The sequence below is a fragment of the Melozone crissalis genome, unplaced genomic scaffold (assembly GCF_028551555.1).
Source record: "Melozone crissalis strain CALT ecotype California unplaced genomic scaffold, PUWL_Pcris_2 ptg000023l_1, whole genome shotgun sequence".
Lineage (NCBI taxonomy): Eukaryota > Metazoa > Chordata > Aves > Passeriformes > Passerellidae > Melozone > Melozone crissalis.
The window spans coordinates 38,611,580-38,634,028 of NW_026535801.1; positions in this window are offsets into that span (position 1 = coordinate 38,611,580).

Genomic DNA, 22,449 nt, shown 5'->3' on the forward strand with positions numbered 1-22,449 from the left:
TTTCTGAGGAGGTGGAAAAGCACCATTGACTGAGCCAAGTTGTCTCCTTGGCATTGTTAAGACAGTTCAGGCACCTTGGCTGCCTTTGGTGTGTGCTTTGGGCCTGGTGAGATCCATGGGCATGAAAAGGGGATGCACAGCACCCAAAATTAATTTAACTGCTAATTAGCTTAATTAAAACAACTCAGAAAAGAGTGAGAGCAGCTATTGATACTTCCCAGGGAGTGCAAGGACACGGGTTTTGTTTGCAGACAGCAAACCTTTTACCCAGGTCCCCATCCTTTACACGGGTCTAACAATCTCTCCAGAGTCTCATCCTCTGACACCTCTCATTTGCAAAAAACAACAAATAAATGTGGAAATACACAAGTAACAGTCCTGTTCCTCTTTCATGTGGTCAGACTCCCCATCTGACATCTCTCCTGAGACCTCCTACACAGGCTCAGCATCACTGCTGCCTCTGGTATGAAGCCAGGGAGGGTAAGGAAAGGAAGTTGTCCCTTCATGACCCCAAAGGGACATGCCATGGGCCAGGGACACGAAGGGACCACCACAGGAACTGTGCAAGGGAAGATTTTTTATCCCCTGGCTCCTAAATCCACTGTCTTTAGGCAGAGAGCCTGCCTTCACATTACTCCTCTGATAGCACAGAGTTAACAAAACAGCCATGACCCAAATCCCTGGCATGCTCTCACACCAAGGGCACCACAGCAGCCTCACCAAAAAGGCCAAGCAGATATTTCAAGCTATAATCAATCTGTCAAAATACAATACAATATTCCACAGCATCTAGGAGAGAAAAAAATAAAGCAAGTCCTCAGCACGAACAGCAACAGCAGTGGGGGTCTCCCTGAGCAGTGCATCTTGGAGAACAGTGAATCATTCCAATCTCCCTGCAAATGTCAGCTGCCTGATTCCCTGTGTCATCTGTGGCTCTGAAATGGTTTCAAGAAGGACCTGCTGTTGCTGCAGGGGGTGAGCAGAGCTGTCACAGGAGGGATGGAGAGCATGGAGCTGGGCAGGGTGGGCAGCACGAGCCCCTTCGCACCTCGCTGCCATCGGCTGCTGCCACAGCTGCACGGACACAGAGGATGTTCCCAAAGCTGGGACCTGCCTGGAGACAGCTCTGTGCCCAAGGAGGAGCTGCTGGAGCTCTGTGCACCCCTCTGCTGAGCAAAACATTGGTGGCACACTGTGTATAAACACCCATGCCAATTCGCAGTTACAGCACTCAATATGGGCAACCTATTGTGGTGTTTGTGAGGATCCCCAGGACGAAGTGAGAGATCTGACTCCATGTTCTTAGAAGACTAATTTATTATTATATTATACGTTGTATATCATACGTTGTATATCATACGTTGTATATCATACGTTGTATATTATACGTTGTATATTATACGTTGTGTAGTGGGGTGGTGTGGTGTTGTGTTAAATTACAGAATGCTATACTAAAGAGAAAGGATACATACAAAAGGTTTAACAAGAATGAATAATAAAAGCCCATGACTCCTTCCAGAGTCCCGACACAGCTGGCCGTGATTGGCCATTAAGTTAAAACAATTCACATGGAACCAATCAAAACTTCACCTGTTGGCAAGCAATGTCCAGGCCACATATCAATATCAGATAATTATTGTTTTCATTCCTCTCTGGGGCTTCTCAGCTTCCCAGAAGAAAATCCTGGGCAAAGAGGATTTTTCAGAAAATATCATGGTGGCAACCTGGTGTCTCCTGATATCAGAAGCACAGGTTCCTCCTCCTGGCTGAGGTGCCAAAACAGGTATCCAAGAAAGCTTGTGGCTGCCTCATCCCTGGAGGTGTTCAGGGCCACGTTGGATCCCCATCCCCATTTTGAGCAGCCTGGTGTGGTGGAAGGTGTCCCTGCCTGCAGCAGAGGGGTTGAAACAAGAATAGCCTTGTTTAACTCCCTTCTAACCCAAAGCATTCTGGGATTCTGTGATTGTACTCACAGTTACAGATGGACATGCTGAGATCGAGGCCAGCATTGCAGATTCCAGCTGCATTTCCACCTGTATCACAGGAACCCAGGATGGTTTGGGTTGGAAGAGACCTTAAACATCATCCCATTCCAACTCCTGCCATAGGCAGGGGCACCTTCCATTATCCCTGGTTGCTCCAAGCCCTGTCCAACCTGGCCTTGGACATTTCCAGGGACCCAGGGGCAGCCACAACTTCTCTGGGCACCCTGTGCAAGCACCTTCCCACCTCACAGGGAGGAATTTTTCTAAATCTAAACCTCTTCTCAGTATGAAGCCATTCCCCACATCCTGGCACTCTATGGCCTCGTAAATAATCCCTCTCCATCTTTCTTGTTGGCTCTTTCAAGGACTGAAAAGCCGCAATTAGTTCACCCTAAACTGAACAAACTCTGGTCTCTCAGCCTTCCCAAGGGTAGGTGTGGGGTCCCCAACACACAAATGCCTTGGCAGCCCTTGATTCCATCAGCCACACAGCAAAAAGACCATTTGGAGAACAAGTACCACCAGCTTCTGGGTAACACCAGTGCCAGACCCTTTACCTGAAAAGCAGAGGAGAGAAGATAATAAAAAAAAAAGTCTTGGAGATGATCCTACTGCAACCTGTGCATGCATTACTGGCTGTGTAAAAATTGGAATAATCTCCTTCCCAGCTGGCTTGTAGCAAAGCTAAAGGAAAGGTTTAAATCTCTATAGACACAACCTTCAAATTCTACTCCATGCACATTAGATGCCCTCAGGGAGATGTTGTTGCAGCTGTGCCTGATCCTACCTTTGAGCAAGTTTTTTTCTTGCTGCCCTGAAACTGCCTGAAAGCAACTTCTTGTAACTATTTAATTAGAGGTGACTGCCACTGCAGAGTGCAGGCTTGGGAAATAAGTCACTTGCACATTGCCACCTGGAACTGTTGCCATCCCAAGCATGGAGCTCCATCCAGTGCAGCAAGGAAAGGGCTGGAGAGGCTGCAGGAGCCTCCTGAGCATGTCCCAGGGGAGATCAGGTCCCTCTCTGCTCTACCCCCTGCCAATATTCCAGCTGAAACCACAGGCTAGAGGTGGGAAATAGCTCAGCCATATCCTGCTTTGTTTATGCAGACTTAGCAAGTGGGAACCTGTCTTTAAATAAATGCACACAAACTGAAAATTGTCTTCCACCAAGCAAGAAATAAACCCTTCAGCTTTAGAGTTTCAAAACAGTTTCTTCACTTCAAGTAACTTTTTTTTTCTTACAGTTTAAACACAAAATTCAGCAAAATCCCTGCTTTCTTCTGTCCTAACTTTGCCTGAAAATTGTGAACCAAAGTGACTGCTACATTTTTGAGGGGGAGAAAATTTGGAGCCAAATGTGGATGAAAGCACCAGCTGAAAGAAGAGACCTGCCAAGGAGTCTCCCCTGGCCCCCAGACTTTAATACCAATGATTCCTGACACAACCTGATCCAAGAGAACCTTGGGGACAGAAACGGGCAGGACACCTCTGCAAAGGAAACAAACACCATGCTAAATCCTTCAGAATCTCAAGAATGATTTTACCACAGCACCTCCAGTACCCACATGAAAAATAAAATTATGAGAAAGTCAAAGGGAATGGGAGACCCCACCACTGGGCAGGAGACAGCTTAGTCAAGACAGAAGGCAGCTTTGAGTGTTCAAAGAGCTGTTCTTTGGCCCCTTCTTCTCATACCAGATGGATTTTCTGGCTGAGACTTATCTGTAATTTTCCTCATAGCTACTTTACAAAGGGAACAGAGCAAAGAAACCACTTGGATCTGGTTTCTTAGAGCAGGAGAGAGAATATCCTCAGTGCTGTTTTGGATCTCGTAAGTCACAGGAGGCACCTTACCCCTTACCTCCCAGTTCAAGTGTTCCTTGCATTTCCTTGATCACAATCCAGTTTTTGCACTTTCCACTTGACTCTAAATTCCACAAAAGAGCTCAATTAGGTTCAAAAGTGGAGCTCAGGAAAGCTTCAGAAAATCTCCTGAGTCTCTTAAATGTGTAAGCTAGAAAAATCCACGTGTTCCAGGTGCTCACACCAGAACATGGGAATACCAGCTCGCCCCAAAGCTGGAACTAATCCAGCCACCTAAACACCATCAAACCAGGGATGCTGGGAAGGGACTCTACACATGCAGGTTTTTCATCTGGCCTCATCCCAGTGATGTTCTGGCGCAGTCCCAAAGGTGCCAAAACGCTTTGGTGTTCTAATCCGCGTTAAAGCCCTTGCACAGAGCTCTGTTCCACACTTCCCAAATCCTCTTTTCTCTTCAGCAGACAAAGCCCCCCGACTTTCATACATTCCAGAAATGCCTTATGCTTGATCCTAAAAGCAATGATGACTCCACTGTCGTATTTTTGATGTCAACAGTGTCACATATCCGTGACCTTCTCACATGGAAAGCGAGGGGGTTACGAAAGTGTTGCACAAACTGCTCCCAGTGAGCAGAGCTTTCTCCAATAAAGCATAACAAGTCAAAATTCCTGCACTTTCTGGGTTTTTAAGGGTGAATTCCAATTTGGTGGGATTTAGGGGTACAAACGAGGACCTGGCTTTGATGTGCAAGTTATCCCGGACTGCTGAACTAAAAGAAATAAAATTTGTGTGCCCCTGAGAAAACTGGCATTGGGCAGCACCCCCAGCCATCCTGGCTGGGCACTGAGCTCAGACAGAGCTCCCACACTGACCCAAAACCTCCTTGATACCCCAGAAAAAAAAATAGATTTTGTAGGGGTTGCTTGCGAAGAGCAGTCTCCTACAACATGGTCCAAAGACAGTCAGGAGAAACTGGACTGAGAGTTATTAACAAAAAACCATGTGCCTCAAAAATAGGATAACTTCTCTACCAAGTTGTGGCCAAAAAGCTTTTAAGACTACTTATAAAGTCATTCAACCAGTCATTTATTCTTGCTGCCCATTGGCTTGTTCATGTAGAAGAGACTCACTTCTTTCATGGTATCACTCCAGTACTGTACTTCCTTTTCTTTACTTTCAAATATTCCCACTTCACATGAATTTTAATGCCACATATCGGTTAGGAAGGAAAAAATGCACTCAAAACACTGAATCTACTAAGTTGTTTTTGGAAACTCTTGGAAAACTGTAACACTACTGAAAGGAACATCAAAAAATAAGTGATCCCTAAAAAAAAAATAAAAAAAGGAAACCCCCTACACACACATGCACGTCCTGATTCATTCCCTACTACAGCAGACTTTAAGGAGAATATACTACTATAAAAGAAACATATCCTCACTTTTGAAGCCATTTTCAATATACACAGAAATAGTATTTATACCTCCTCCATGCCTTATCTTCTACAACTTACATATTTTACTGATGCTCACAGCTGCCACCCCCTCAAACACTGGCTCTATTCTTTAGTGAAAACCTTTCTAAAAATACAGAGGTGGAAAATTACCTTGCACTTTAAATCTATTATGTCATTGAGGACGGGAAATGAGAAATAAGGGAGTTTGGAAAGACACTCTCAGGCCAGAGAGATATTCATCTGTAATACAAACCACGTAAACATGTCATCTCTAAGAGGTACACGAGGCATAAAAGCAGTTTAATGATACAACTCGGCGTTTTGCAAGCCCCAAATCTTACAGGGTCATTGTCATTTCCATCCTGCCGCAGAGGTTACAGGCAGCGGGGCCACAGCATTCCCTGAGACCTCAGAATTGACCTCCAAATTTTTTCTGTGTCCCTTTCACTCCACTTCCAGCTCCTGTGTGGCCAGCCCAGCGTCCTCATGCTCCATGAGCCCCACAGTGTGTTCCTTGTGGGACAGGGACACCACACAGCATCCCATGGCCCCAACAAGGCACGGCAGGAGGATTTACCCCAACTTGCCTTTGAAGATTAAATGCTACCACCCAGATTTTCTTTACATGCTGACAAAATACTGTTTTTCACCATTCTGAGGATCAGATCCTAAGATTTAAAAAAAAATTAAAAATAAAATATGTAATGACTGCAAACAGTGATTTTTATCCATGGAAAGCTGCATGTGCCAGGAGGCAGCAGCAAGGGTGCATCAACTTCAGTGAACTCACCGCCAGAGCAGCTTCCTGGAGTTATTACAAAATTCAGTTTCAGACTTGCTTGCAAGAAGACCACAAACCTTAATTAGTGCAGTAAGAGAAGAGTGGGGGGGAACAAGCCCAAAGCCTCCTTCTGAATAATTGTCCATTTGTTTATCACTATCGCTTCCATGGGCTAATTATTTGCCTAAGAAAATACCTTTAAAATTCCCCGAGTAAAAAATAAATAAATAAATAATTAAATTAAATTTGTTTTTCCTGTGTGGGGTTTATAATTGTAAGTTTCAGCAACACAACGTACCAGATATTTCATGTTACAGATGGCTGTGGGGAACCAGAAATACTTGAGGGAGGAAGGGCAGGCTGTACTTTTTGTATCTCTTACCGAGAGCTGGTGCCTTTTCAGCAAGAAATTCAGCAGAATCGCAGTGGCTCGCGAGCACTTCTCCAAAACCTGAATGAAGGGGCAGCTCCAGAGGCCGTGTTAATTGTGCTGGAGTGCCTGCTAATGTCGTGTTGGAAGTTGCACTCGTGGCTCCAAAACAGAGGCTGAAACTTTGTAGTTTTAAATAAAAGTTTGGTGGCACTCAGGACATTCTTGGGATGACCCCGAGAAGTGGCAAAACCCAGAGCTGCTTCTTCATCCCCCCCCAGCCTTTGCACAGGTACCAGGTCTCCCTTCCACACGGTCCAACACTCCCTTTTTTGTGTTAACAATTAATTACACACATTTCAATTAGCACTCCAGCCCTGCGATCAACGACCCGCGTGCCTTTGAAGCACAGGGCAGTTCCATCCCCGCAGGAGGAGCCACCAGAGCCCTCCGTGCGGGTTCCAAAGGGTTAACCCCTGAGCGAATTCTTCAGATGTGTAATATAATACTTCATAACTGCTGAAAATTGGAGCCCGCATAATTTATTTTCTTTGGTCCGGGCACATTTGCCTCATGCTTGGCTGTGGCTGACTTCAGAGAGAGACACACCTAAAGCCCTCAAGTGTCCCAAGTGGCCCGTGTCAGTTCTGCGGAGAGATTGTGGTGCTTGGAGGCAGCCCAAGGATTAGGTGTTCCTGAGAAGGCTTTTTTGGCTCCACGGAGCCCAGGGATGCCATGGGAATAGCCCAGGGATGCCATGGGAATAGCTGTACATCCACAGGGGATGCGAGCGCAGAGGGACAGCCCTGGTGCAGAGGTACACGTGAAAATAAACACGTGAAAATAAACGTGAAAATAAACACAAGTGCCACCAAAAAGCACCGAGGGGGAAGGAGGCATTGCTGAGAGGAGACAGGCAAACAATTGCTTCATTGTGGAGCCCGAGTGAGGAATCGCAGATCCGAGCTCCACCTACAGTCCCCTTCGCAAAGCTGACTCTGCTGCCTGCTCCTGGGGTTTTTTTTTCCTTTAATTTTCATTTTTAATAGTTCTATTTTAGCTTTTTCAACAATTATTTTCACTGCACGAGCGACCTGCATTTCCTATTTCAGCTGAACATATACACAGCCAAAGCTAATGCATTGTGCCAGTACTTTTAAGGTTAGTTTACTTTCTGTATTTTGAAAGTCAATAGCCTGCTTTTTCCTGGAATTTATTTTAGGATTCCATCCCTATCATTGGCTTTCATTTGCCCCAGCTTCGTATCGTCTGACAGTATTTCACATTTTTATTGCAGCTTGATTGCAGTGCAGCAGTTTCATCATTCCAGGGGAAAAAAAAAAAATATATAAAAAATATTTGTCTAAATTGTACTCTTGCCCTCCTTAAAAAAAAAATAAAAATTAAATCAAGCTTCATACATGACTGGGGCTGCAACTTTTAAAAGCAGTAGCCTGCCTCTGAAAGCATCAAGGAAAAGAATCATTAAAAATAGCCTTGGACACAAATTCCAGCTCTGATGTTGGTGCCCACGGGGTCCCTCCCATCCCATTACCAAGGATGCAGATTTCCTGGGAAGGAGATGGAAATCCCTCCTGGAAAAAAGCTGCATGCACAACCATTGGCCTTCAGGAGTTTGTCTGGGCAGGGCACCAGAGCAAGGCCAGCCTCCCCACACCATCCACGGCGAGGAAATGCCACCAACTGGGCAAACAGGACAGAGCTACAGCCAGAACTCATCTCCACCTGACCCAGAAGGGATTAGAACATTAAAGAGTGTGGTCCAGCTTCTGGGCAACTTCTTCACTCATCCTAATGGTTGGACTCAAGGATCTGAGAGGTCTTTTCCAACCTGAACAACTCCACCATCTCCTGGCATCCCCTCGCCTGATATGTGCACCCTATACAGGGAGCTCAGTCTTAAGCGACAGAAGAAACCAAAAATAGAATAAGCAAGTACTTTGAGCACACTGTGCTCTTTCCTGATAGTTAAAGCCCACCCAAGCCCCTGTGCTGGATCAAATCACTGAGCTTCATTTGATAACCAGACTCTTGATAATATCAGGTTTGGTGAGGAGTGGAAGCCCCCTACCATTAAAAAAATTCCTACATTCGTATTCCTGCCATAATATTGTTTGGAAAGACACAAACTAAGATGGTATATCAAACCATGGAAGGAGGCTCCAGTTTCTGGGCAACTCCTTCACTCATCTTAATGGTTGCACTCAAGAATCTGAGAGGTCTTTTCCAACCTGAATAACGACACCATCTCCTGCCATCCCCTATACCTGATGTGTGCACCCTGTACAGGGAGCTCAGTCTTAAGTGACAGAAGAAACCAAAAACAGAATAAGCAGGTACTTTGAGCACACTGTGCTCCTTTCTGATAATTCAGGCCCACCCAAGCCCCTGTGCCGGATCAAATCACTGAGCTCCATTTGGTACCCAGTCTCCTGACAACACCAGGTCTGCTGAGGAGTTGAAGCCCCCTTCCATTAAAGAAATTCCTACATTCATATTCCTGCCGTAATATTGTTTGGAAAGACACAAACTAGGATGGTCTATCAAACCATGGAAGAAGGAAAGGAGGTGAGCAAGACAAAAAAGGAAGATTTCATTTAGAATAAGATGGGAAATCACTAGTTTGTTAATTTGTAAAAGGTTCTTAGGTGTTACCATGATCGACTAACACAAGGGAATGGAGCATTTCCCTGCTGAGGGAACTGGAGCTGCTCAGCCTGGAGAAGAGATGGCTGGGAGGGGAACTCAGGGGAGCTCATTCCCATCTGTCCCTGTCTGCAGGACTGGGCAGGGTCAGGTTCTGCTCTGGGGACCCAGCAGTGGCACCAAAGGAGTGAGCAGGGACTGAATTCCTGCTCCCAGGAATTCCCCCTGCACAGAAGGAAGAATTTTCCTGTGCAGTGACCAAGCTCTGAGCAGAGAGGCTGTGGAGTCTCCCTCGCTGGAGATATTCCAGAACCATCTGAACACAGCCCTGTGTGCCTTGGGAGGTGGCACCACTGACCCACTGTGCCCACAACCTGACCCATCCTGTGATTCTGTGAAAAACCCTCCTATCCGCTCAACATATGTGAAAGATCAGACAAGCAGTTAAAAAACTCTCCAGATCTTGCAAGAATTTTTAATGAACATTATTATTATCTCACTTCATGGGCCCAATATGTCCAAAATTTACATAGCTCCCAGATGACAGAGGGGTTTTACCATTCATTCATCCTAGGTGACAAAGCCAAGTGGGAAAGAGTCAGGGATCTGGATGCCAACAGGAGTGTTGGAAATGGAATACTCTGTTCCATCTCCTGTGCAGCACTTCCCTCTCCGTGCACACTTTTACGAGGCAGATATTTGACCTGTTACACCATGATACATAAAATAATAATAAGTAGTGAGTGGGTGGGTGATCTCACCAGTGTCTTTAAGCCTCCTGCAATGTGTGGGTTACGAGGTTTGAATCACACACAAGTAGCACCAAATTTGCCTGCTGCTTCAAGGAAAATGCGGGAGGAGGAGTGGCCAACTGGTGAAGAATAAAGGAAATTAATAAAACCTGAAAAAAGAATGAGATGAGCAGAATAGAAGCCATAATGAAAATAAAGCAAGAGTAATGACTTGCATATAAAAAAAGTAGATGATGGGTCAGTCAAGTTTCTGGTGATTTTCATCCTTGACAAATGCCTCCCATTTGTGGAGAGGATATCTTGATAAATATATCTTTCATCTTGTTTGGAGACTAAAAGAACAGGTGACATTGATCCTTCCCATCACTGTCAACCAGAGCAACTCCCTGCCACAGCTCCCACACAGTACGAGACCAGAAACAACTATGAATTTCATGTTACAAAAAAAAAAAAAAAAAAAAAAAAAAAAAAAAAAAAAAAAAAAGAAATGGGGAAAAAGAAGAAAAAAAAAATAAGGAGAAAAAAAAAAATAAAATCCGTGTCCAGCCTGAATTTCCACCCCTACATCACCCAGAGCTCCAAGCAGCTAGAGCCAGGACTCACAGGAGGTTCCTTTGCATGACCAGGCCCTACATTTATGAATGAAATTGCTGCTCTTTTCCAAATGTAAGATCCGAGACCATGGATGAGTGCCACCTTTTTTTTTTCCCTTTTTTACAAAACCCTTAGGAGCATGAGTGTGCTGTATTTCTTCAATTCAATGCTGATATATCTGATTTCCCTCCAGGACAGACCAAACATTAAATAACACTGAACAGGCTGAGTGCGCAGCTAAAATACTCACACTGAAAAGTTTTCATTCTCAGCTTATTTCCTAGTTTACAAAAGCTCTTATCAAAAAAGCTCTCTAAATTGGAATTAGTTAGTGATCCAGGTCTCTAAAGCCCAGGGACTGGAAGTGAAGATTTCTTAATTATACCAGCAGGGGCTTGATTTCTATTCTTAGTGCAGCTGGGTAATGTTGTTAGGTTCTTGCAGAGCTCTGTTTCTCACTGGCAGGGGTAGCCCCTGGTTTAGTCTGACAAAAATATAAAGCTCTTGAAATTGAAGTGTCTTCACATATGTAACAAAACGCATACACTTCACATACACATCCAGCAGAGCCCAGGTTCCTTTAAGGCTCAGGAACTCATTACTTGGGAGTTTAAACACCAGTCACAGAGTTTTCACCCAAGAAACTTCATTTTTTAATTTTATTTTTCTCCCAATTGGCTTTTAAATACCTCGATTTCTCTCTATTTCCTTGGAGGATTCAATGTTGCTCAGCTGTAAATTCACCTTCAAAAAGGCTAAATACGTGTTCCATAACAAACTTTTGGGATTAAGACCCAGATCACAAGAACCTCCAGTGTTAAAAATATCTACTCACAATGACTCAACATCTGTATAAATCACTTCCCTCCTGTCTTACAAGGACAGACCCAACCTAGAGAACAATAACCAAAACCAGCCTTGTACTTCTTGCAGAATAAAATAATTCTACCCCAAGATTGATATCACCAGAAATCAGCTCTAAAATCTTCATCATTTTATATTCTTGCTGAATAAAACACAGTGTAAAATACAGCAGCACAAGCCCATAAGCTGCAGTTTGAGGCACTGAGGTTAAGGGGCAGGGGGAAAAGTCATATTAGTTTATCTTAAGGCTCCTGGACAGAACCCAAAAATTGGGTTGAATCCCCAAGTAGGTCATATTTCTGTCATTGAAATATTTGACTCACACTGGCAATGTTCTCTGAAGATAAATGAACTCTGGACTGGGAACAAGGTAAAACTGTAATTATTAAAGCAAGTATTTAAATCTCAATTTGACTGTTGTTGGTCACCTTCTTGAGAGGAGGCTGGTGGTCAGCCTTGGTTTTTCTTGCCCACAAAAAACTCCTGCAGGACGAGTCAGCTGCACATCACAAGGCAACTGGTGGTCATATGAGATGCTAAAAAAAGGCCCATAAATTTCTGCATCTTTACGTTCCTATCTGCTCAAGCTGTTTTATCAAAACTCAAACTTTCTTGCTGGGAAATGGTTCCCTCTTTGGTACCTTTTCTGCCAAAACCCAACTGTAACAACAAAAGTTTATAAACAATGAAAATTCCAGCTGCTTGACATCAGCCGATGTGAAGCTTTCACTTCACACTGATACAAATATTTACCCTGAGCTCTGGCAAAGCTTTCCTTGCCCATGTCGCCCTTAATCATACATTTTTCCTTGATTGAGTTATGCTTTCCAGTACGTGATTTGCTCTGGTTTTACTTTTTAACACATCCCAGAGGCTTTGTCAAAACCAGCTCTGTGCAGGCCGTGTCATTTGGTAGCTGCTCAGGAGGACCTTGGCAAACAGCAAAACAATGTCTCCTTCTAACTGCTCTAATAAATGTGTTTGTTCTTTTCTGACCACCATTTATTCCTTAGATCCCACACATCCATAAAGCAATGAGCCAAGAAAGTAAGCAGAAACACACTCGTTTTGCCTTTAATCTGCTCCCTCGAGGCAATGCGCTGACTTCTCTTACAGACACCTTGTAGCTGAGGAGCTGCAAAGTATCGATGACTCACTTTTTGCTGTTATTTATGAGACAGGAGGGGGATTATCACAGGGAGCAATGATAAAGAATCACTGGGTCGCTGCTTTAATACTCACAAAACTAAATATGAAGGAGTCAAAACAAACATAGCCCTACCTGAGCAAATGGGATCATCATAAACCATTCTGATGATTATAATTATATAATAAATATACAATACGCAATATACAATACGCAATATACAATACGCAATATACAATACGCAATATACAATACGCAATATAGATACGTATATAATTTTATGTATATAATTATATATATTCTTCCAAGAGAAAGGAAATTTGAGAGATTTCTCAGCTACGTTCATATAAAGCCAAGTGCAACGCTGAGGAAAATCTCATCTGCCGCATCTAACATGGAGAGAAATCTATCTCAACCTATTCCTGAAAGTGGACCCAAATTTTAACCAATGTATTTTTGTTACCTTTTATTTTTATACTCTCCCAGCAAAGAAAAACAGCAAAGACAAACAATTCTGAAGAACTCTGGGCCCTGGGCAGAAGTTCTCTTATTATTTTTTTATTAATTAGATAAATCTTAAACCCAAGCCTGCTAAAGGATGAATCAGCTCCCAGCTCTTCCTGTAGGTGGATCAGTAATCCATGGGAAGAGACAGAAAATTGCACTGAAGTAGCTCCAAACAACAACCAAAGGTAGCCAGCAGCTTATAAAAGAAAATCAGCCCCATTTTCAAGCTGCAAACAAAGAAGAGAAACCTGAAATCCACTGCAAATAAAAATAAAGGTCAAGGATGAAAATTAAGAACTCCTGATCCACCTGAAAACCAACTCAGGTATTCCCTATTTAGTTACTATTTCAATAAAATGCTTGTGCATAACTTATAGGATCCCAGATGAGTTGTTTGAAACACACTTCAGCTTTGCATTTTAATGACAATTCTCCTTATTTTTATTTTTATATTTCTTTCTCTCTAAAGTTTGCTCATTACTGGTGTTTCCCATAAAAAGCAAGAACTCTTAGAAAAAATATGTATGGTCCTAACAAGTCACTCTAGTTCAGGTCAAAACCAGGCAGTAGCTTCATAAATCTTAATTCTAGCCTAATCTAAAAATTAAATATTTCAGAAAAAGCATGAAACTTCTAAAAAATTTTTTGTATTTTGGATTTAAGAAAATTTTGCTTTGTTTCCATCAGACAAAATTATATCAAAATATATATTTGGGATCAGGGGGTCTTGGAATCTACCACAGGTTCCCAGTAGGGTTTTTGGGAGCAGTGGCAAGAGGGAAAAGCAATCTGGGATGATTTTTGCATGACAAATCGTTCAGCAAGTGACACATTCACACTTGGAGCTGGTCACTGCCCATGACTCCAGCCCAGCATCTGCAGTGAATTTTCACCTCTGGCTGCAGGAGGAGAATCACCCAGGGTGGTCCCTTCTCCTTTCTCCAGCCCCAGCATGGCAGGGACAGAGAAGAGAAAGATTTGGGACATAATCTCATTAGAAAAATCAACCTGGAGAATTTAGGACAGATTTGGTGTCTCACAGTTTTTCTACCTAACATTTGCATTGCCCAGCTTCAGTCTTTGAAGGGAAAATATTTTGGAGTTGCCAGGAGCATCCTGAGCGTTTTAAAATCCTCCAGTAAAATCCCATTTAATGTCAAAGTCACTCAGAAACATCATATACTTCTATTTGCAATATATATATAGATATATATTTATTTTTTAATTTTATTCCAAAACCACATTAGGGATATTTTAACATTTACATTAATGCAGTATGACAGGAACCCAATAACTGCACATCTTGTGGTACGGTCAGCCTTACAGATATGTGTTTTCATCACTCAAATTTTTCGGTTCATTTGGAAATAAAAATATTTACACCTGGTAATAGGGTGCCAGAATTCCCCTAAAGCAACAGGGAAAATGAATCATCAGAAAGAGCTAAAATATAAAGAACCTACACATCAAAAAACAGCAAAAACCACCCCAAAACACAGCAGTAAAATTCATGACCTCATCTCACAGATACTGGAGAGGTTTCCTTTACCTACCAAGGTATCTGTGTCATGATCATTCCTCAACCCCTCAAAAGGCAATGCACATCAAAAAGTGCCTCTAGGAAAAAACTACTTTAATTAAAAGGATGAAATTTAGGGCTTGATTCAGGTGCCCAGCAGGATGATGTGTGTGTCTCCAAAAAGGCAGGACATGGGAATATTGATGGAGCCCATCACCACCAGGGGATGCAGCAGGAGCTCCTCATCAAACAGGCCCTTGTGGCCAAAATTCCCTTTATTTGCCACACCTTGGAAGGCAGAATCCCTTTCTGCTGGCTAATTTGGGACTGGAATCAAGGACCCTTGAGGTCCTTTCCAACCCAAATCAATCCATGATAATGTCATCCCAAATGACATCCGTGGTAAAGGACAGACAGGCAAAGTCAGGGAGGAGAAACCCAACCCATGTGGCTCCCACAAAAAACACCCAACAGGCCACAACCAGCTGATCTACCAAGAAATGAGGAGTCTCATGTGGCCTCACAGGTAATTAACTTCCATGACTAATGAACTACCAGAAAAATGCACAACAATTGCAGCTTTCTGCAGATGAAACGTCCCACCAAAGTCCAAGGACACATTTCCCATCCCCACATGCAAGTTGTTGTTAATCCCAGAATTCAGAGGAAAAAACACCAAAAACACATGAAGGTGAACAAAAAACCCAAGCAAATCAAGTGGTTTATTCTTCAAATTACTGAAGTTGAATTTTAAGTCACAGGTGAAATGCGAATTTTTCACTGAAACCACTTTCTAATCTCACCAAGGCTCATTCCAACAGAGTTACAATCAAAAAACTTTGAAGACTTCAGACCACATCAAGGAAAATATCAAAACTCAGCTATGATGTCTTGGTAGAATCAGTTGCTTTTTTCACATAACATCTTCATTGACTGAAAGCAGCTCCAGTTTAGACACTTTAAGAAACCTTTATTTTATTCCTAGTTTCTTAGTAATTCTAAGGGTTTCCTTTGCTGCAATGAAAAATTTCCAGATTACCCATCCCAAATTTCACTGTGGATTTCAATAACTTCCTCTGAAGAATTTCCTGGAGTTTCATGGGACTGAACAGAGGTAACAAATGACACTTAAGTAGATTTCTTCCAATGGCTTCTATGTTCCCTATGTTATCCTATAATCCTTATCTCTCCATCAAATCTCATAAAATCAATTGTTAGAGTCTCTTGCCTCTTTATTATCTGCCCACTGTTTTTGAATTCTCCCCAATATGAGAAAAAAGGGGATACTTTATCTCTTTTATCAAACAATCATTTATTTTCCCTCTGTTTTTCCAAAACTGCAAGAACTAGAGTGGAAATTTGAAAGAAAGCTAGTTTTTTCCTATTAAAACAAGATATTCTTCCTAGTGATGGTGCCAGGAAATTCTCTGTTGTAGCATTTCTCTGTCATTCCCAGGTGGAAAGTCAGTAGAGGGAGCACAAGAGCCCACAGCAAAATGTTGAAGGACTACCAAAAAAATCCTTATTCACACCCAATCATTATTACTGGGGAGTTTGTTTTCTTGAATATCCCCACTGGCCTCACCAGGAAAGAAATACTTAATTATATAAAGCAATCTTGTGGTTTTGAGAAAAAAACAAACCCAAGCCCCCAAAATTCAGCAGGGTAGATGATGAGATAGAAAGCTCTGTCTCAAAGAGAAAAATCAAGCAACTCTTAAAATAGGCATCTTAATCATGATGCTGAGTAACTTCCTATTTTGGGAACTGCCACAAAGCATTTCTGGCCACGTTCAGTGCAGAACTTGTAATAAAATGTAACAATCACAGCAGATTTCATCAGGATCCATCAGAAATGAGCAGCTCTGTGGAGGACCTGGGACAAACTCCATTACATAACTGAAAAGATGACAAAATTTGCTTGGGTTTAGATTCTGTAATTAAACACAATCCTCAGTCCACTTTCATCCCAAATTTGCTCAATTCCCAAAGTTTTTCAGGAATTCCTTCCATCTCACTGCCGGAAACCTCTGGACTCAGCTGGAACAAACTTGGAACCATTTATGTTTTTTTTTTTTTTTATCAAAACTATGGGAAATTCAATTATTTTCCATGGTTTTGGCTCAATATCAACCAGAACACTGCATTTCTGTGTGCGCTTGGTTTCAACACTTCAGTTTGATTTGAATGTCAAAGCACAACCAGGAGGACAAAGTCCTTCCTCATATCACTGGGTATAAACCCAGATATAAATAATCACAATAGTGATTTTACTGGTTCTCTTCCAGAATTACACCATTTCAAATGAAAATTTTAATGTGCATTTTGAGGCTGAAAGCGGGGGGGGGGAAACCCAAACAACTCTACCATGGATGCCTGAAAACCATAAAGCTGAAGATTCCTCTCATTCCTGTGCATAAAACTGCATCATCCCTTGGTTTAAAAATCTCTACCAGAGGGCTGAACACAGTCACATGTCTAAAGATGTGCAAGATTATGCTCTTCAATAATTTTTAACTAATTACATAAAATTGTGCTTTTTAATCAAACTTCTCTGAAGACCCAGTAGCTCGTGGAACAGCTTTAAAACATTGAAAAATTCCACCGCAGGTTATTTTTCCCAAAAGGAGAAGATTCAGCCAAAACACAGTATCTTATTGTTATATTTTTGCTCCCCACCCAAACCAACCAAATCCCTGTGAGATAAAAAAATATTAATATTTTGTTTGCAGTATTTCTGCACCAGCAGTTTGGAGTGCTAGGGTTTTGTAGGAGAAAGGAAAGGAGACACAGGGAGAAAAAAAAAATGAGGAAAAGATGACAAAAATTTTCAGTTGATAAGTCTAGTGTGCATTAAACATCTCCAGAACTGCTCTATAAAGATAACTCCTTGTTTTCTTCTACATCAACACTGCTCACACCCAAAGCCCTGAGACAGATATTCCACCAATTAAAGGAAAGCAGATCCCTGACAATCTTTACATCTTTGGGGAATTTTAACTTGGCCATTAAAAATCCCAGAAAAATCTTTTCTTCCTTCTGCTCTTGACAGAATCACAGAATACGAGCCTAACTAAAGGGCAGGGCTCGTATTTAAGCCCACCCAAGCGTCCAGAAGAGAAAGACAACAAGGAACTTCTGGAATATTTAAATATCTTGGTATTTTCAAAGGCTGTGAAAACACCCAGCAGAATCTTCCACACAACTGCAGAATTTTATGAATTGTCCATCTGGGGTCTGAACTGCTACCACAGGACTGAGCAGCTCCCAGGGAGTATTTTAATATTCTATTTTGAATGGAGTTACTGCACTGCTCAGTCTCTCTTTTCATTCATGAATCATTTCCTTCTGCCGCCCAGTCCCCATCTCGTGTGAGCCAGGATGATATTTCCTTATGTATAACCAAATATTTATTTGTATAAATTCAGCAAGTATGAGCTGCCCAAGTGCCAGCACAGCCCAGTATTTCTTGCACTTGCTTAGGGCAGGGACCCATCCTGAAAGGTGAGAGTGTGTAAATTGTGTCTTTATTGGCTTCCAGTTAGCTCTGCATCACATCTGTGCAGCTGGAAATTTTCCTTCTGATAGGAAAACTTTGCAAAAAAATAAAATCAAGTTCATTACATACATCATTTAAATTAGATATGAATGAAAGAAATATAGAGGGTTTATATATTATATATATGAATATATATAAATACATATATATGAATATATATTAATATATATATCTTGAAGTGTTATATGAGAAATAAAGATACTAACAAAGCTATCTTATCACATCCAAGTCATCCCCTTGAAGTCATGTTTCCTGTGACCTTGGTCATTATTCTAGGGTTCTGGTGCAGATTTACATCTACAAACTTGAGATGCACAAATTTTTAATTATAAATTACATAATCAAAATTTAAGTTATAAAATGAATTTAAATCTTTTTCTAAGGCAAAACAAGACACCGATACCTGCAGAAATGGATTTTTTGAAGTTTTTTCCAGCAAGTCCAAGAGTCCAAAATTAGCCCCCCCAAACTAAGTCCCACAAACTGATTTAAAATATCATTGTTTTACATAGAAATTGGATAAACAGTCTACGTATCAAGCAGAATCCAGACTGATAAATACAATCTAAACTGTGTTCCACATCACTACATCATAAGAGCAGGATAATGAGGATTTCTGAGTTACAGGAGAGTCTGGAAAAGCCCTACTTATAGAAAATATTTCAGCAGCATTTTATTTTAAATAAGTTTAATATTAAACTGATGGTAGAAGCACTTGAAAATGCTAAACCAGGAGCTCTGAGGCATCATTGATTATAGCAGCAGTTGTGTGGAAGATTCTGCTGGGTGTTTTCACAGGACCTTTGTGAAATACAGCAGAGATGATGGCACTAATAAAAGATACAGCTAATCTTACTTTATGGAGACTCAGAGGAATGCACAATGCTCTACTACTGTACTGGCAGGTAATCTACTGCCTCTTTAAATAAATCTAAATATTAGGTCTAGCAGGGATCAACCTGAGAAAAATGCTAAAATATAACTGCTGAAGTTAATACTTATTTAATACTTGCTTTTCTACAAGACTTAAAATGAAAAGGCTTTCCAACTATTATAAGATGTACAGTCTTAATCTACATTTCAATAAGATATTAAAAGGCAATGCTGAAACTGTCAGGGACCCTTTCTTAAGCCTGGGAGAGGCCGACAAAGGCGTGCTGACAGTTCCCTTTTCCCTGACACGGGAGCATTATTTTATCAAGAAAATGTTATTATGCTTGTGTTCATCTTGGAACTCCTCTTTGCAGACTTTTCCAACCCCCCAGCTGTGTTTGGGGGCACAGATTCCTCACTTGAGGTGTGAGGAGCCCTTCCCATGGAGTTAGATGAAGAGATCAATGTACATAAATGCACATTCACTGTTATGTTCTATGCAGATAGGCAAAAAATGAAACTACAGTGACATTTCTACAATACTCATAAACTCTGAAAAGTACTCTGAAACATGCCTAAAATTCTAAAAGTACTCTGAAACATGCCTAAAATTCAACCCATTGTTTTCCTCTAACAGCCAAACAATTATAGATGATTTTAGAATAGATTTTCACTGTTAAAATTTCCATATCTGACATTAGCATTTATATATATTCACTCTTTATGCTAAATACACTCTTTTGTGTTTTCATTTTTCACATCTTTGTTGCAGACACTATAAAAATAGCACATCAAGCACCTTGTTAAATTAACTCTTTCATTAATAACGCGGCTCCAGTTTCAAAATAACCCCTCTACTCTTGTGTGAACATATACATGCAGCCCATAAACAGTTTCTAATTAGTCACATGTGGATTCAAATGCAGTCTTGCACGCCATAAACCAACACTGAAGTGTATAAGAAACTGTCAGTCAGATCAAAAGTCAATCCAAAATCATCCCATTTGCAGAGCTGAGAGGCTGTCACAGTCAGTTAGCCCAAAATGTTTAAAACAGCGACCAAACTTTTATTCTAATTGAGCATGAGTTGAAAGGCTGCACACTTTGATGTCTGTGCTTTTATCATTTGTATATAGCTAAAAACAGCAGGGTGAGGGGGATTTTTTTTTTTTTTTAGTTTCTCTTAGAAATAGGAGACATTACTTCTTATTGAAAATATACAGGTAGGTCAGGCTGTATTTGTGGAGCCAACGTATGGTTTGCAATCATGCGTGTAATCACTTACAGCACCACTCCTCAGAAGTGCAATTAGTGGAGTTTCTCGTTACTATTTAACCTTTTCTTCCTGTCCATTGTCGACCAAATAATTTTTAAAAAGCATCTTGTGAATATTATCTGCAATGAGATCCTGCATCTCCTCAGGAAGCCCAAGGACTGGGGCAGCACTGTCATTTTTCATTCTGCAGGAGGGGAGAGGGCAGCAGAGCCTGCCTGCAGGAAGGGTGTTTGAGCAGATGCCTTACAAACTGAGAACATGCTCTCAGAAACTCGAGAGGCAGCAATGAAAAGTCCAGGCCTAATCTCATTACAGCAGCACTCGGTTACAGCGAGGGAAACACACACACAAAGTGCCAGGTGGGTGGGAAGCAAAGGAGAAACTCACTGAGCTTCAGGCACAGCACAACACACCCAGCCCAGGGTGTCCTGGACCACCCCTCCTCTTTTTAATGAGACATAAAAACCTTTTTGCAAGGAAAAAAAGTGAACAGAACTTCCACCTTCAGCTTCACTGGGATCACAAAAAAAACCACCCCAAAACTCTTATTAAATTCAAGAGACACCACAATGTTCCCAAAATCCATCACCTGCTGACCGTCTGTGCCTGTGCTGTGAGTTCCAGGGGTGAAGCTCAATGCTGGAATTTTCAAGGCTGCAACTCAAATCCTTGCTACAAGAAGGACATTGAGGGGTTGGAGCATGTCCAGGGAACGGAACGGAGCTGGGGAAGGGTTTGGAGCACCAAGAACAGCTGGGAAAGGGCCTCAGCCTGGAGAAAAGGAGGCTCAGGTGGGACCCTGTGGCTCTGCACAGCTTCCTGACAGGAGGGCACAGCCAGGTGAGCTCAGGCTCAGCTCCCAGGGAACAGGGACAGGACAAGAGGAAACGGCCGCAAACTGTGCCAGGGGAGCTTTAAATTGGATATGGGAAAAATTTCTTGACTGTAAGGGTGGTCAGGCCCTGGAACAGGTGGCCCATGGCAGTGGTAGAGCCCCTGTCCCTAGAGGGCATGAAAAGCCCTGTGGATGTGAGGACACTTGAGGACATTGATGAGTGGTGGCTTTGGCAGTGCTGAGAGAATGGTGGAACTCCATGATCTCAGAGCTCATTTTTAACCTGAACAATTCTGATTTCTGGCCCCCCAGCAGGACTGAGGCTGTGCATCCCTGTGTGCACACCTGGATTTACTCCTCTGCCAGCAGCCACTGAGCTCTGTCAGCATCAGTGTGTGCATGGAAAAGAGGGGAGGCAGAGGGACACAGCCTTCTCACAATACCCATGGCAAACTGGCTTTAAACATCATAAAATAGCAGCAGGACAGATCTACTGGCTGAGCCGGTTCCTCCTACACTTTCCCCAGCACTAACATCATATCCCTGGTGATGGGGCTGGAAATGGGGGTGGAAATGCCGTTCCTGAGGACAACCACCCTCCTCCAATGTCTACAAAAGTGCTCACTTCCAAAAAATCCTCTCCACTCATGCAGTTCAGCACTAATTCAAATCCCGCCTTTCTCCTGAGATGGGAATTTATTGCAATCTGAAGAAAGCAGCTTCAGCACAGTTCTGGTGACTGAAAGGAGAAATTTAAGAGGGGACCTCAAGGCAGCTATTCCTTGGCTTGGAATTGCAACCTCCCATGCCAAGGCCAAAACTCACAGGGGTGTACTTGTAACCAAATCATTATCGGAACTATCCTGGGCTGACAGAAAACAAAATTTACCTGGCGCCACAAAAGGAAATAACAACTGGAGACTCCAGGGGAGGAAGTTGTGCACAGACTGTCCTGAAGCCCCTGCAGAAGGCACTTGACAGTGAAACAGCATCTCCTGACAGAAATTACCATAAAGCTGTTATGACCTGAGGGCCATCACTGAGACCAAGAAACCATTATGTAAGGGACTGGAAGAAAACATGCTAAGGCACAGATTCCAGTACGCAGAAACCAGATGGGAAAGGATTATGAGAAAATTATGACTTGCATGTTCCAGAGGAAGAACAGAGGAAAGGCAGACCTATTTTGTTCTCACCTTTCTTTTTTTCCTGTAAGGAGTAGCATAACTTCACTGCTTCCAACAAGAGATAAAGCAAGCTTTGATGGTCTGTCCAAGCACACCCCAAAAAGGGGAAAAGCCAGGAACTCTGCACGGGTAGAGGTCTGTCACAGACATATTTTGTTAAAAATCCTTTCGTTCAGATTTTTCTCCTGAGAAGCTGAGAGGCCTCAGGAACAAAATGTAAGCAATGGTTATCTGCTGCTGTGGGATGCAAC